The following is a 17204-nucleotide window of genomic DNA, read 5'->3' on the forward strand; positions in this document are numbered from 1 at the left end:
GACAAAGATTAAAAAAAGAAGTGTGGTGAAGAGGGCAGAGCCTACAATATGGAAGGAAAACTTCAGGGCAAAGCGATGTTCGTGTGTATCTGAGATCCTGCCAGACCCAAATTGGGAAGCTTGAAAATGGAGCTGGAAGCCACACAGGACAAAATAGTGGCAAAAACAAATACTGAGAAAGGATACGTTGAAGTAGCTAATCTTGGTGAGAATGTGGTCGGAGAGCAACAGAAATCACAGAGGGAAGGCAGTCAGAGAGGGTTTTATAGAACTCCTCTCAGAAAGAGGAGGAAAACTTAGTTTAGTTTAGTTCAGAGATATAGCATGGAGACAGCCTCTTTGGTCCACAAAGTCTACGCCGACCATCGATCACCTGTTCACACTAGTTCTATGTAATTCCACCTTTGCAGCTTCTTCAAAGTTCACATATCTCGAACAGACTTTGTAGTGGAACAGTAAAATGGAGATTTTCATTATTTCTATTTCTACAGATGCTGCCTGATCTGTTTATTCCAGCATTTCCTGTTTTTATTAGAGTCAGAAACTGTTTCCACCACTGGAGGATCAATAACTACTAGAAGATAGGATTCTGGACAATTGGCAAAAGAACCAGTGAGCAGATGTCAAATTATTTTTTTCCTTCTGACCTGAAATGACATTTTTGAAAATGTAGTGGAGAAGATTCATTATTAACTTACCAAAGATAATTGGATAAATACCTGAAGAAAAATGATTGCAATTTTTATGGGGAAAAGGAATGGAGTGTGACTGATTGAATAGCTTTTTCAAAAGCCATATAAACATTACGGACAAATGGCTATTTTCTGAGCTGTACATACTCAGGTCAGGCTATCTAATACAAAGTAGAAGCTACATTTTCTATCGCTGGGCCGCTTCCAATATCCAGTGTACTCATTTACTTTAGGATGCTAGGGCTTTTTTTCCACAGATCACGAGTTCTGAGTTTATGTATTTATTTATTCATTTAATTCTTTATTTCGAACAGAATAAAATAATAAAAAGCAAGTGTGAAACAACATACAAAAAACAAAACAAACAAAACAAGAATATTTATAAAGTGTCATAAACAATATTTATAAATAAATGAAATCGTATGTGTCTGAAAAGGAGCAGGAAGAAGCCAAAGCTTATTAATTCCCACCCCTTATTCAACTACTTATAATGATCTTATACAAATTTAGCATCTATAAACCTATTTCCATATGTACACCAAATTATTTACATTTATACACTAATCAAATATTTACAAAGCCATACAAATAAAGAGAGAAAAAAATAAAAATAAAAAATAAAATAAATAAGTTAAGTTTTCTCAAGTTGTCAATACAGCACCACCACTGTAATTGTTTTCTATATTATGCATCAGTCATGTCCAGGAAAAGTTGGATTTCCCTTAAGCCTGAGTATTTTATTACTAGACAAAATCAAATATCTTCATAAATTCACCTACTGAATCTCCACGCCCTTGAAAAAAAATTAAATACCTTCCTCAGTTTGTAGAATCAGTTTCATGTATTTAAAAGCTAAGTGTGTATCACTGAACTACAGTTCTTTTTTCAACTTTATTTGCTCTTTCAGCCTTAACTCTGATTTGCGATTAGACCTTTATTTAAGTCAGCCCACCTCAAAATCAATTCGAACTGGTTCTGAAATTATGTTTGTACTTTACAATGAGTCTTGAATTAATTTATAGCCTGATCATGCCAATGGGAATTGCTTCAAAATGTTTCACACAAATTAATTTTAAGGTGTCATTATTATGTGAACAATGTTGGGTAGGGTTAAGGGATGATCTTTCAGAGGTTTATAAAATCAAGAGGGACATAGATTAGATGGATCGTTGCACTCTTTTTCCTCGGGTAGGGTATGAAAGCATAGGTGTAAGGGGAGAGGGGAGAGAGTTGAAGGAACCTTAGGGCTACTTTTTAACACAGAGGGTGTTAGGCATATGGAACAGAGGAAGTGCAGAGGAAGTGTACAGTTGAGTTAAATTACATTGCTTAAAGGACATTTGGAAATGTACATACAGGTATATAGAAAGGTTTAGAGGAATATAAGGCAAATGGCTTGAGCTTCAGCCTTGACAAGTTGGGCTGAAAGGTCTGTTTCCATGATGTATAACTGTAATTTTATGACCCGAAAGAAGCAGGTTCAGCAGAGGAGACAGGAACATGGTCCAGTGGGTATGGCTAAATTAGTTGTGCCTCATAAATGTTGAAACCAGCTGCCTCTAGACTCTAGCAAGCAAAAATGACCTGACTGAGCAGCTCTATAGAGGCAGAAGGCAAATATGGAGTGAGCAACAATCTTGAAAGTACTGCTGAAAGTGACTTAGAAATAAGTTTTTTTTTCTACAGAGGTGGTGCAATTCTCTCAACACTAACAACAGAACCTTCAGCAGCCAAAGTTTCTATTTAAGCATGATCTTTTGATATAAAATGTGATTTGTCCTTTATATTGCATTTTCCCAACAATGTTAGTTATTCAACATCAACGCGCAGTGATTTTGATGCTAAACACAGTAGGATTGTTTTCCCCCTGAAGGTCTATCTTAAGTAAAATCCATCCATTTGGCATTGGCTGGTTTAGCTTTCTTACGCCCTTCTTGCCTGTTGCAGTATACCCATTGTTGAAAGCCTGTTGGATGGTGTGTAGTGTGTATTGTCCCAAATACCTTATTTTGGTAAAGTCTTAAGGGCCTGTCCCACTTATGTGTCCTTGGCACGCAAATTATGCAACCTCGTGGTCGCGTTGAGGCACACGGGCATCGTATAGCCACGCGGGACCGGTCACACTGAGAGGCGCAGAGGGGTATGTAATTGTGCGCGACATCGCGCGTGACTCGGAAATTTTTGTAGCGAACAAAATCTTAGCACACCAACGGCCTGTCACGGAACTGACGGCCAAAGTGGGACAGGCCCAAGACCCTTGCGCGACGCAACGTCTCACCTTCAACAGCAGCAGAAGCAGGCAAACAATCGCCGAGCTCGGCCTGGGACTCACGGCCGTTGCGGTCTGGATTTGCCCCCACTTCTACTCCCAGAGCGGGGCCAAGAAAATTGAAGAAAGACACAAAATGCTGGAGTAACTAAGCGGGACCGGCAGCATCTCTGGAGAGAAGGAATGGGTGACGTTTCGGGTCAAGTCCCTTCTTTCAGACTGAAGAAGAATCTCGACCCAAAACATCATCCATTGCTTCTCTCCAGAGATGCTGCCAGTCCCGCTGAGTTACTCCTGCATTTTGCGTCCATCTTCAAATGACGTCACGCACTCCAGACAGCTGTGCGGTCGAATGAAGTCGCGCAAGACCTTCGCGGGACCGTCGCGGCTCAACGCGACCACGAGGTCACGTAATTAGCGTGCCAAGGACACGTAAGTGGGACAGGCCCTTTAGGAGTCAGTGAAAACTTCCTAAATAGAATCACGGTGCTTACTCATTTTGCATACATTGCATTACATCACCCAGTAAAGCAGCTTTCAGATCGCCTTGCTACAATATAAAGAAGGTGGCTCTTTTCAATTTAGGTTATTTGTTGTTGTGGTAACACTGCATTCCAGGATCAGCTGCTAAAGTGCAGTGCAAGGCAATGTATCCTTGACAAGCAATCACCATGGGAAAATTCCAGTTTAATTTAACATTGATGGAATGGACAATTTTAATAAATAATCTGCATTTAATATTCCACACAACCTTAAAATTAGCATTAATTTGATTCCTAATATACATGAGATGCATGCTTGAGGTACTGATTATCAGGTGACAATATGTTATCATGGCTGTGTAAGTAATATTATTTTAATACATCAAAACACACTTAGTAATCCATGTCCTTTCAACATAGTTTTACTATAAAAGGCAGCACACCACAGAATAAATCCAGTCCAACAAATGTTTTAGAAAGAGGAATGTTGGAATAAACCATTGCGTGTACATATAGAGTTGGAAAATAAATTCATAAACTCATTTTTATGAAACCAATCCTGAGATGTTAGAGGAATACTCACTACTAAAGAAAATGTACATTAACATTTATTTCAGGCAATTTCCATTCCTGAATCTTCCATTCCTGAATCTATATTAGAGAATAAATGAGTTCATAAACTAAATTTTGAATGGAATAAAAACAACAGTTCAAGTAGTGGAAATCACCCTTACAGAATTCACAGATCACTACAAAAAAACCTGAGACATGGAATTAAAATTAGTTCTCACAAAAGCGTCAATTCTTTTCTCAATTCATAATTCTTGATGCATGTTCAGATGATATGGCTTCATATTACGAAGAATAGTAATAAATACATGTTTCTGGGAATGCAATTCCCTGTGATGCAGGGGTCGCTTGCAGTTGCATATGAAAAGGATAAGACTCTAACAACCTCTTTTTCCAGCTTTTCAGATGAACAGCCTCAAAGGTTGCAGTGCTGTATAATTCTTCAGCTTGTTATTGGGAGTGAATTTCCTCTATCCACAGAGTAATAATTTGGAAATTCTTTTAATATTACTAAAGTGTGGTCCTGAATTTAGTTCTGCAAAAATCAGGCAGCTTCTATCAACGTATCATGCCTATGAGAGATGATTATCAAAATGTCCAGAATGTTGCAGATCCACTAGCACTATATGCATAGTTATAATAATAATAATAATAATAATAATAATAATAATAATATAACTTTAATTGTCATTCAGGTATACACATAGACACAGTGCACATTGAACAAAATGTTGTTGCATTGACTCTTCAAAGTAGCAGCAGAATATAACATTTATATCAGGCGATCAGTAAAAGTGCTTAGTGTGCCCATAAAAAGTGCTTCATGTGCATAGTTCTGTAAAATAGATATATAGGAAAGTTTTTAAAAGTGGCAATGTATAAGAAAGTTCTAGCATCGGTTTGATTGTGAGTTCAATAGTCTTATGGCCTGGGGGATGAAGCTGTTGCAGAACCTGGTTGTCCCGCTCTTCATGCTGCGGTACCTCCTCCCAGAGTTCAGCAGTGTAAACAGTCCATATTGTGGGTGTGTGGGGGCTCTGGTAATGCCCTTAGCTCTTGTCAGACAGCGTTTGTAACCAATGTCCATGATGGAAGGAAGAGAAGTCCCAATGATTTTTTCCGCTGTCCTCACCACTCTCTGAAGGCACTTCCAGTCCGCAGCTGTACAGCCGCCGCACCACATAGAGATGCAGCTGGTCATGACTGATTCAATGGTGCTTCTGTAGAATGTGGTGAGGATGGGAGGGTGGAGGTGTGCTCTTCTCATCCTGCGGAGGAAGTACAACCGCTGCTGTGCCCGTTTTACCAGAGATGTGATGTTTGTAGTCCAAGTTAAGGTATCCGTTATATGCACTCCCAGGAACTTGATGCTTTTCACCTGCTCCACTGCTAAGTTGTTGATGCACAGCGGAGTGTGACTGGGCTGATTTTTCTTTCTGAAGTCGACGACAATCTCCTTGGTTTTGTCCACATTTAGGAGAAGGTTGTTCCTGCTGCACCAGCTCACCAGCTGCTCCACCTCCTCTCTGTATGCCTGGTCGTCATTGTTGCGGATGAGGCCCACTACTGTTGTGTCATCCGCATATTTGATGATATGGTTAGTAGTGGACCTGGCGACACAGTCATGTGTCATCAATGTGAAGAGCAGCGGACTCAGGACACAGCCCTGAGGGGAGCCGGTGCTCAGTGTGATGACCGAGGAGGTGTTCTTCCCCACCCGCACAGACTGGGGTCTTTCAGAAAGGAAATCCAGGATCCAGTTGCATAGTGTGGTATTGAATCCTGTGGGTGCCAGTTTGCTCACCAGATGCTGGGGGATTATCGTATTGAATGCTGAGCTGAAGTCAACAAACAGCATCCGCACGTGGGTGTTCTTCTCCTCCAGGTGTTGTAGGCTCAGGTGCACTGCAGAGGAGATAGCATCCTCTGTGGAGCGGTTTGGCGATAAGCAAACTGGAACGGGTCAAAACTGGAGGGGAGTTTAGAGACCACGTGCTGCTTAATAAGCCTCTCAAAGCACTTCATTATTATTGGTGTGAGTGCTACGGGGCGGTAATAATTCAGGCAGGTTATTGTGGACTTTTTGGGAACTGTTATGATGGTGGCTGTCTTCCAACTTCCTTTACTGAAATTGTTGTTTTATAGTTACTATTTTATGTGTTCCCTGTACAATCAACAAAACTTGCATTAGTTTTTTAATGTTCTGTTAAATAGAACTTTCAGCACTGAGATTTTGAGATTTGTATTGTGTGAGTAAAATGGAAAGACATAGGATCTAAGTGAATGGAAAAAACAGGCTCAAGGGACAGAGTGGCACTTTCTTCTCAGTGCCTTAATGAATTGAGCATCATATTAAGCAATGAATTGCAGGTTTGAACAGTGCTTCAGATTAATACTTTCTACTTGTTCATAAGGGGTTGGCTTCACGAGCTGTGAATTAGGTTCCATGATAACACTTAACTTGTTCAAGAAGGAACTGCAGATGCTGGAGCATCTATGGAGCGAAGTAAATAGGCAACGTTTCGGCCCGAAACGATGCCTATTTCCTTCGCTCCATAGATGGAGCTGCACCCGCTGAGTTTCTCCAGCATTTTTGTGTACCCATAACACTTAACTTGTTTTGTTTGGCTGCATTACAAGAAGAGCAAGAAGAGCATGGAAACAATTGGTGTTCGCACCTTCCTCCCCTGACACCAGCATCAAAATCCATCTGCTGTGGCAGCAAAGGCCTAAAGACCTGCCATTTACCTGCAGAGGTTGTGATTTTGTTACCGATATAGACAGCAGTGACTGCTACTATCTTATGAGCGAGTAAGAAAAAGCTGTCTCCAGTAACTCGAGTCAAGAAGGCTTCAACGCATTGGCCTTCATCAGTCAGAATATTGAGTATAGAAGATGTGTTGTATGTTACGGTTGTACAAGACGTTGCTGAGTTCAGTTTTGGTTACCCTGTTAAAGGAAGGATACTGTTAAGCTAGAAAGAGTGCAGAGAAGATTTACGAGGATGTAGCCAGGACTTGTGGGCCTGAGCTACAAGGACGTTGGGCAGGCTAGGACTTTATTCCTTGGAGTTCAGGAGGCTGAGGGGTGATCTTATATTGATGTATGAAATCATGAGGAAAATAGATTGGGCGAATTCTCAAGGCCTTTACCCAGAGTAGGGAAATCAAGAACCAGAGGACATAGGTTTAAGGTGAGAGGAGAAAGATTTAATAGGAACATGAGGGGTCACTTGTTACACAAATGACAGTGGGTATATGGAACAAGCTGCCGGAGGAGGTAGTTGAGGCAAGTATTATAACAAAATTTAAAATACATTGGACAGGCACGTGGATAGGAAAGGTTTGAAGGGATATGTGCCAAACGTGGGCAGGTGGGATTAGCATGGACGGGGCATCTTGGTAAGCATGGCGAGTTGGGCTGAAGGGTCTGTTTCTATGAATCTATGGCTCTTTGAATCTATGATGAAGTAATTTTATCCCACTCACCAGCTGATGCAGACACACAAACCTGAAGTAAGCGAGGTGTAGGCGACTGAACCCCATCCTACTTTTAACTCAGTTCTGCATTCCTGACAACTGATTGTAATCTTTCGCCCATTTGCTTATCGAGGATCCATCCATCTTTGTCTCAAAAATATTCAAAGTCTCTGCTTCCAATGCTCTTGGCAAAAGAAAGTGCCAAAGATGCATGTCCATCTGTGACAGAAAAATTCATCCAACCTCTGACTTGGAATGAGCCTTTAGTTTTAAATAGTGTTAATTCCTAGTTAAGCCTCCAAGTTGGAGATACAGCAAACCTGGAAGGAGCTTGCCAGGCGGTGAATGAGTGATTCACGTTCCCACAAACAAAACACTTGTATCTTTTTCATCCTTCTAAACTCCAGTAGGCACAAGATACCTCTTAAAGGGGAAATACTTACTACATGATCACTACTGTATTCTGTAGTACAGCTTGGGTTCCTTTCAGAGAAACCATCGTAATGCACACTTTGGAGGGCGCATCCTGTTTCTTTGAAGCAGCCATCAACATCCTTGTAGAAGAGAGTGGGATGTGGAAGAGGTGACTAGTTCGGGAGTTGGGTACCAAGATGATTGATTCAGGCGTTAAATGGTAAAGTGATTGGTTCAGGAATCAGATATGCTTCTTCCCACATCCCAAGATGTAAGATTAGTGTAAATGGGTGCTTGGTGGTTGGCGCAGACTCAGCGGGCTAGGGCCCTGTTTCTAGTGCTGTATGATTCTGTGACTCGATAAACCAGTGCACAGGAGACAAAGCAAAGCAAATTAACCCCACAAGCAATGGATCAGCGCATAGCTCCTGTGTCCTGCTACACCTGGTCAAGAATGGCAGTGAACAATGAAAAGGCTAATGGGAGGGAAAGTGTCTTATAACCATATAACCATATAACAATTACAGCACAGAAACAGGCCATCTCGGCCCTACAAGTCCATGCCGAACAATTTTTTTCCCCTTAGTCCCACCTGCCTGCACTCGTACCATAACCCTCCATTCCCTTCTCATCCATATGCCTATCCAATTTATTTTTAAATGATACCAATGAACCTGCCTCCACCACTTCCACTGGGAGCTCATTCCACACCGCCACCACTCTCTGCGTAAAGAAGTTCCCCCTCATATTACCCCTAAACTTCTGTCCCTTAATTCTGAAGTCATGTCCTCTTGTTTGAATCTTCCCTATTCTCAAAGGGAAAAGCTTGTCCACATCAACTCTGTCTATCCCTCTCATCATTTTAAAGACCTCTATCAGGTCCCCCCTTAACCTTCTGCGCTCCAGAGAATAAAGACCTAACTTATTCAACCTATCTCTGTAACTTAGTTGTTGAAACCCAGGCAACATTCTAGTAAATCTCCTCTGTACTCTCTCTATTTTGTTGACATCCTTCCTATAATTTGGCGACCAAAATTGTACACCATACTCCAGATTTGGTCTCACCAATGCCTTGTACAATTTTTACACTACATCCCAGCTTCTATACTCAATGCTCTGATTTATAAAGGCTAGCATACCAAAAGCTTTCTTTACCACCCTATCTATATGAGATTCCACCTTCAAGGAACTATGCACGGTTATACCCAGATCCCTCTGTTCAACTGTATTCTTCAATTCCCTACCATTTACCATGGACGTCCTATTTTGATTTGTCCTGCCAAGGTGTAGCACCTCACATTTATCAGCATTAAACTCCATCTGCCATCTTTCAGCCCATTTTTCCAAATGGCCTAAATCACTCTTCCTTAATGATGGTGGAACAGGATTTGAGTATAGGAGCAGGGAGGTTCTACTGCAGTTGTGCAGGGTATTGGTGAGACCACACCTGGAGTATTGTGTACAGTTTTGGTCTCCAAATCTGAGGAAATACATTCTTGCCTTAGGTACATTGGTACATTGGTACAGAGAAGGTTCACCAGACTGATTCCTGGGATGTCAGGACTTTCATATGAAGAAAGACTGGATAGACTCGGCTTGTACTCGCTAGAATTTAGAAGATTTAGGGGGGATCGTATAGAAACTTACAAATTTCTTAGGGGGTTGGACAGGCTAGATGCAGGAAGATTGTTCCCGATGTTGGGGAAGTCCAGGACAAGGGGTCACAGTTTAAGGATAAAGGGGAAAAACATGTCCATGCATTTATCTTCAGCAGGCTCGACTACTGTAACAGTGTCTTTACAGGTCTCCCTAAAAAGTCGATCAGACAGCTGCAGTTAATTCAGAACGCTGCTGCTCGAGTCCTCACTAAGACCAAAAAAGTAGATCACATTACTCCAGTTCTGAGGTCTTTACACTGGCTTCCTGTCTGTCAAAGAATTGATTTCAAAATACTACTGTTGGTTTACAAAGCACTGAATGGTTTAGGGCCAAAATACATTTCTGATCTTCTGCTTAGCTACGAACCACCCAGACCTCTCAGATCATCTGGGACAGGTCTGCTCTGTGTCCCCAGAGTCAGAACTAAACATGGAGAGGCAGCATTTAGTTTTTATGCACCACATATCTGGAACAAACTCCCAGAAAACTGCAGGTCTGCTGCAACTCTCAGCTCTTTTAAATCTAGACTGAAGACTTTTCTGTTTGCCGCTGCCTTTCAGTAAACAATACAATTTATTAATTACCTATATTGCACTGTAACTTCTATTCCTGGTTTTATTCTATTTTAAATATTTTATTTGATTGCTTTTAATTTTGTAATTATTTTATCTGAATAATCTAATAATCGTTTTACATCTAAATGTCATTTTATATGTGTTTCTTTCAAATGCTTTAAATGTTTTATGTAAAACACTTTGAATTACCTTGTTGTTGAAAGGTGCTATACAAATAAACTTGCCTTGCCTTGCGCGGACCGAGATGAGAAAAACATTTTTCACGCAGAGAGTGATGAGTCTCTGGAACTCTCTGCCACAGAAGGTAGTTGAGGCCAGTTTATTGGCTATATTTAAGAGGGAGTTAGATGTGGCCCTTGTGGCTAAAGGGATCAGGGGGTATGGAGAGAAGGCGGGTACAGGATACTGAGTTGGATGATCAGCCATGATCATATTAAATGGCGGTGCAGGATCAAAGGGCCGAATGGCCTACTCCTGCACCTATTTTCTATGTTTCTATGTTTCTATGTGAGTGCGAAAGACAACATTAATGATTCCACAGAACTGGAATAAACTTGTGCAGAAAGCATCCAATTCTGCTTCAGATGTTTCCTTCAGAGAAAGAACTGTTGAAGTTCTGGATTGTCTAAAGATTGATATGGAGGAGGTACTGGAAAGACAGCCTGCAATTAAGGTGTATAAGTCATCTGGTCCAGACAGAATGCATCTGACATTCCTGTCAGAAGTAGGGCAGGAAACTATAGACAACTGAACCACAAACTTGCAAATATCTAGAGATTCAGGGGTAGTTTAGTTTAATTTAGAAGGTAGACAAAAATGCTGGAGAAACTCAGCAGGTGAGACAGTATCTATGGGGTGAAGGAATAGGTGATGTTTTGGGTCTAGACCCTTCTTCAGAACATCATTAAGGTTTAATTTAGAGTTTGGTTTCAAGATACAGCATGGAAACAGGCCCTTCGGCTCACCGATTGATGACCACCCATTCACTGGTTCTATCGAACACACCAGGGATAATTTACAGAAGTTAATTAACCTACAAATCTACACGTCTTTGGAATGTGGGAAGAAAGTGGAGCAGAGTGGTGGCAGCACAGTGACACAGCAGTAGAGTTGTTGCCTTACAGTACCAGAGACCCAGGTTTAATCCTGACTATGAATGTTGTCTGCATGAAGTTTGTACATTCTCCCAGTGACCACAAGGGATTTCTCCGAGTGCTCCTGTTCCCTCCCACATTCCAAAGACATCTGGATTTGTAGGTTAATTGGCTTCTTGAAATTGGCCCTAGTGTTTAGTATAGAACTAATGTAAGGGTGATTGTTGGTCAGTGTGGACTTGGTGGGACAAGGGCCTGTTTCCATGCTGTATCTCTAAACTAAACTAAATTAAACACCTGGAGAAAACCCACGCGATCACAGGGAGAATGGCAAACTCTGTACAGACAGAATCCTGTAGTCAGGATTGAACCTGTGTTTCCGGTGCTAAAAGGCAGCAACTCTACCGCTGCATCACTATACAATGTCCTTTGGTGCCTGCGCACAGGAACATTCAAAATGTTGCACCATTGTTCAAGGGTAGTGGGGTAAACCCAGTTACTACAAACCAATGTTTAACTTTGGTGGTGGGAGAAGTCCTTGAATTAATAATCAGTTACAGGATAAGATAGCAATCATTTGGACAAGTGTGGGTTGACCAGGAATCGTCTGCACAGGAGGTTTTAAGGGTAAATCATATCTAGTTAATGTGATAAGACTTTTTGATGAAGTAACAGAGAGGGTTAGCAAGGAAATTGCATTGGTGTGGTTATATGGACATCCCAAAGGCATTTGATAAGAAGCCACACAATAGGCTTATCATCAAGATTAAAGACCATGGGATAAAAGAAGTGGTGCCAGAATGAATAGAATGTTGATTAAGTGGGAGGAAACAGAGAGTGGTTGTGAAAGGCCGCTTTTGTGGGAAGTGACCTGTGGAATTTCCCAGAGATAGTACAAGGACCATTGCTTTTATTGAAATCTTTAATGACATGTACATGGGCGTACAAGGAATAAATTCCAAATTTGCAGATGATAAAAACTTGAGATAACGTGAACTTGTACCCATTGCTTGTATCCGCTTCTATAACTTCCTCTGATGGCTTAATCCAGAGGTAACTATGAAGGTGGGTACAATTACAACTTTTAAAAGACATTTGGACAATGTATGGATTGGAAAGATTTAGAGTGATGTGGGCCATATGCAGGCAAATGAGACTAGCAAACTGGGTTGGCATGGACATCCACTTTTATAGCTTCCTATATAGGTCTATAACTCCATGACTCTATAACTGTGGGGAGGATAGTAATATACACCAATGAAGTTATATATAGGTAGGCAGGATGACAGAAAGATGGTCAGGTGAAATTTAATACTGACAAATGTGAAGTGTCACATTTTGGAAAGAAGGATGAAAAAAAGATGGTATACAGTCATAGAGTAACAGAGGGATAGCATGGAAATAGTCCCATTGACCCACCAAGAAAACAAGGGGTTTACTGATGACTGTGCAATATTTATTTCCACCTGTAACTCATCGAACTAATGATGCCTACATATAACAAAACCTAGACAACATTTGATCATGTTGATCAAGAGGCAAGTAAACATAGAAACATAGAAAATAGGTGCAGGAGTAGGCTATTCCACACTTTGAGCCGGCACCGCCATTCAATATGATCATGGCTGATCATCCAAAATCAGTACCCCGTTCCTGTTTTCTCCCCATATCCCTTGATTTTGTTAGCCCTAAGAGATAAATCTCTCTCTCTCTTGAAACCATCCAGTGAATTGGCCTCCACTGCTTTTGGTGGCAGAGAATTTCACAGATTCACAATTTTCTGGGTGAAAACTTTTGTTTCACTCAAGTAATATTGTTTCCACACCAGTACTAGGCAATGACCATCTCTGATAAGAGAGTGTCTAACCATCTGTTCTTTGCCATCACTAAATCCATCACCATTACCTTCCATGGGTTCATTCTGTCCAAATAAAATAAATAGAGCAGTCACATAGGCTGCACTGCACCTTATCCCCAGTCCTCAAACTAGAAGTAGGAAATGCCACTGCAATAATGCTTCCAGGTCAGTAGAAAGGGGGTTGGCCCTGGAGTGGAGTAATCTCCCAGCACTATGTTACGAAAGGAAGTGCTCTAGTACATGTTGTAGTGTAAACAAAGCAAAATTCTTCCCATTGACAAAAGATTCAAAGAATAGAGGACACAGATTTTGTATACAAAATCAGTTGGGGCTTTCAAAAGGAAATTGAATAGGCACCTGAAAGAAGATAACTTACAGGGCTAGGGGGGAAATTAAGGGAAATGGGACTGATCGGATGGGTTTATTCGGAGCCAGTTTAGATTTATTGTGCACAATGCCTACTATACCTTAATGATCCTTTGAAATTACCCCATCCCATTAGTTGCACATATCATTGGTGAGACCACACCTGGAGTACTCTGTGCAGTTCTGGTTGACATGGACAAGTTGAGTCAAAGTCCCTGCTTCCATGCAGCATAGCTCTATGACTTGTTAAAATTAGTTGTTGGGAGATTCAGGGATTCCCGACAGGGAAAGCAATTGGGTACAATGCACACAATAAGTCTGCTCCAAGGTAGCACAAAATCTCTGAAACAGGTTCTTATTCGGACCACAGAGTCCTTTAACCCAGAGTGTTTCTTCATTATAATGCAGATCAGCCCGCTGCTCATTGCCGATTTTTTTTCCTCCCTGTAGATCCATTTAAATGGAAAAATGCCCATGAGAACTAACCGCGTTATCATCAGAGGAAAGAACTGAACAAACTTGTTTCATTTTTCAGGTGTTACAGGCGTAGAAAGTTGTCACCAGCATTTGAATGCAAGCATTGTTGTACTTTCAGCCAGTAGAATATTAGGTTACATTTATTTGTTTGTTGCAACGCTATTTGTAAGTGTGGGAACTCTTAATGCTGAAACAACCACAGCTAGCAGAGTCTGGGTTCTGTTGGTGGCCTTGCTTAGCGGCTGTAAGAGTGAGTGATATCATAATTCCTTTTCATTCATCTGTTCAATACAGGAGGTTCTGAAGCCTTGACACAAAAGTTTAAAAGGTGTGTGGAGAATAATTACATCTTCTTGCCAGAGCCATGGCCAAATTACAAAATGGATTGTGAAACAAAGGGTTCACTTTTTGGGCATGATTCAGTGAGGCTGAATCTAACTAAATAAATTCATATAGTAAAATAAAGGAGAGTCCTGGAAGAACCCATTAGGTCAGGCAGCATCTGTGGAGAGAAAAGGACAATCCTCTTTTCAGGTTTAGACCCTCTAACTGGACTGGGTCATTTCACTCCACAGGTGCTGCCTGACCAGCTGAGCTCCTCCAGCAGCTCTACTTTTTTAATCCAGATTCCGACATCTGTAATCATGACCTGCTAAATATAGTATGTGGAGTGCATGGAATATACGATTTACAGGTTGTTGTTCCTGGAAAGGAAGGAACAATGAAAGTTTAAAATTAGGGAGGGATGGTGCAGGGTAGGTCAGATGTGGTAGCATAATGATTTTTGTTATTAGACTGGTATTGTACAGGTAGTGGTTCCGTTCTTTGTACCAGGTGCCCACAGACATCTGCAAGTCCTTTCCTCATTCTATATTTGAATGGCCTGATGCTGTTCAATCTGCGCTGATTTCCTGATGTGGGTCAAAACCTGATGGCTTCTCGAATGTATCAACAATGGAATGTCTGGTTCCAGTGGATGGACAAGTCTCTTCCATTGTAAACACAGTCAGAGTTTGTGTGTCCTGACCTGGTTCAATGTATATTAATGAGATTTTAGTTTAGTATCTGTTGATAAACCTGATGATACTTCCAGGAATTGCGCTAATGTGCAGCTCCTTACAGACTGCATTGAGGATATGTACCTGGATGACCTCAGGATTATCTGGGAGAATGAGAAGTTCTTACATAAGAATTATAGTGGTGATCACGTCTAAGGTACAGGACGAGAGTTGGTGGGTGACCATGAGGAAAGGGAGTAGAGAGAGAGTGTAGGTGACCCTTGTGGTCTTTCACCTTCAAAACAGGTATACACTTTTGGATATTGTTGAGGGTAATGACTCGTCGGGGGAGAGCAACAGTAGCAGCCAGGTTAGTGGCACTAAGCCTGGCTCTGAGGTACAACAGGGAAGGGTAATGTCAAGTAGTGCCATTAGTGGTAGAAGACTCGTTAGTTAGCAGGGCAAACAAGAGATTCTATGGCATCAATGAAAACTCCTGAATGATCTGTTGCCTCCCTAATGCCAGGGTTCAGGATGTCTCAGAGCAGCTGCGTGACATTCTTACGGGGGAGGGTGAATGGTATTAATTATGGGGTGAATCTTTACTTTTACGTGACTTTGTGGAGGCTGGATGAGCAATAGCCTCCAAGTGACATAGAGTAATTTCCTCTATGTCACTTGGCATCAGAATGATGACTTCACCGACTCCAATTCATTTTAACTTCTTTGCAAACAAAATGAGTTGAGAACACAAGTGGTACATGTACGTATTTCCCGAAAAGTGGAGACAGCTACAAAAGATGCAAATAAGGCATATGGCATGCTTGCCTTCATTGGATGGCCCATTGAGTACACGAGTTTCAATGTCATGCTACAACTGTATGAGATGTTGGTGAGACCACATCTGGAATATTGTGCGCAGTTCTGATTGTCATACCACAAGAAGGATGTGAATAAGCTAGTCACAAGGATGGCCTTCGATAAGTGCCACACGTCAGGCTGCTAGGGAAGATGAGAGACTATGGTATTAAAGGGAAGATACTAGCATGGATAGCAGGTTGGCTGGATGGCAGAAGGCAAAGAGTTGCAATAAAAGGTGCTTTTTCAAGTTGGCTGCCAGTAACTCGTGGAGTTCTGTAAGGGTCGGTGCTCGGGCTGCTTCTCTTCATGTTGTATATTAGGTTCAAGGTTCAAGGTTCACATTTATTTGTCACATGCACCAATCAAGGTAGAGTGAAATGAGTTACCATGCAGCCGTACAATTAAAAAGAACACAACACACGATAGAATTTGGATAAGGATATTGAAGGCTTTGTGGTCAAGTTTGCAGATAGGTGGAGGGGCAGGCAGTGTAGATGAAGCAAGGACTCTGCAGAAGGATTTGGACAGGTTATGAAGTGGATAGAGAAGTGACAGATGAAATTCAGTGTAGCAAAGAGTTGAGTCATGCATTTTGGTAATAAGAATTTATATCAAAAGGACTGGAATACAAAATCAGAGATTTAACGCTGAAGCTCTAGAAGCCGCTGGTCAGGCGCACTTGGAGTACTGTGAGCAAATTTGGGCCCCATATCTGGGAAAGGGTGTGCTGGCGCTGGAGAAGGTCCAGAGGTTTACACAAATTATTTCAGGAATGAGTGGGTTAGCATATGATGAGCGTTTGACAGCAATGGGCCTATACTCACTGGAGTTTAGAAGTTTGAGGGGGACCTTATTGAAACTTACAAAATAATGAAAGGAGTTGATCGAATCCTTGTTTGAGACGTACCGTGGCCCTATCCCCGAAATCTAACTCCGGTAGCATTGGTGCTACCTCCTGCACCCACACACAACTCACTGACTTCATCCATTTCACCACTAACTTACATCCGGCACTCAAATACACCTGGACCATTTCCGACATTTCCCTACCATTTCTTGATCTTACTATCTCCATCGCAGGTGATAGACTACTGAACGACATCCACTATAAACCCATTGACTCCCATGGCTACCTGGACTACACTTCTTCCCTCCCTGTTTCATGTAAGGACTCTATCCCCTACTCCCAATTCCTCCGTCTACTCCGCATCTGCTTTATCTGCCTGAAAACGTTGCAACAAATCCATTTCAATTTACATAAACATTTCAAAGACAATACAGACATCATGCTTTAGTCACTTGAAAACGGTTGCAACCATTTTAAAACCCAAGAGAAACAAATTTGCAAACGCTTTATAACAATAACAAATGCTTTTTATTTTCAATACACATTTCAAAGACAATATAGAT

This window comes from Leucoraja erinacea, chromosome 8 (assembly GCF_028641065.1).
Source record: "Leucoraja erinacea ecotype New England chromosome 8, Leri_hhj_1, whole genome shotgun sequence".
Lineage (NCBI taxonomy): Eukaryota > Metazoa > Chordata > Chondrichthyes > Rajiformes > Rajidae > Leucoraja > Leucoraja erinaceus.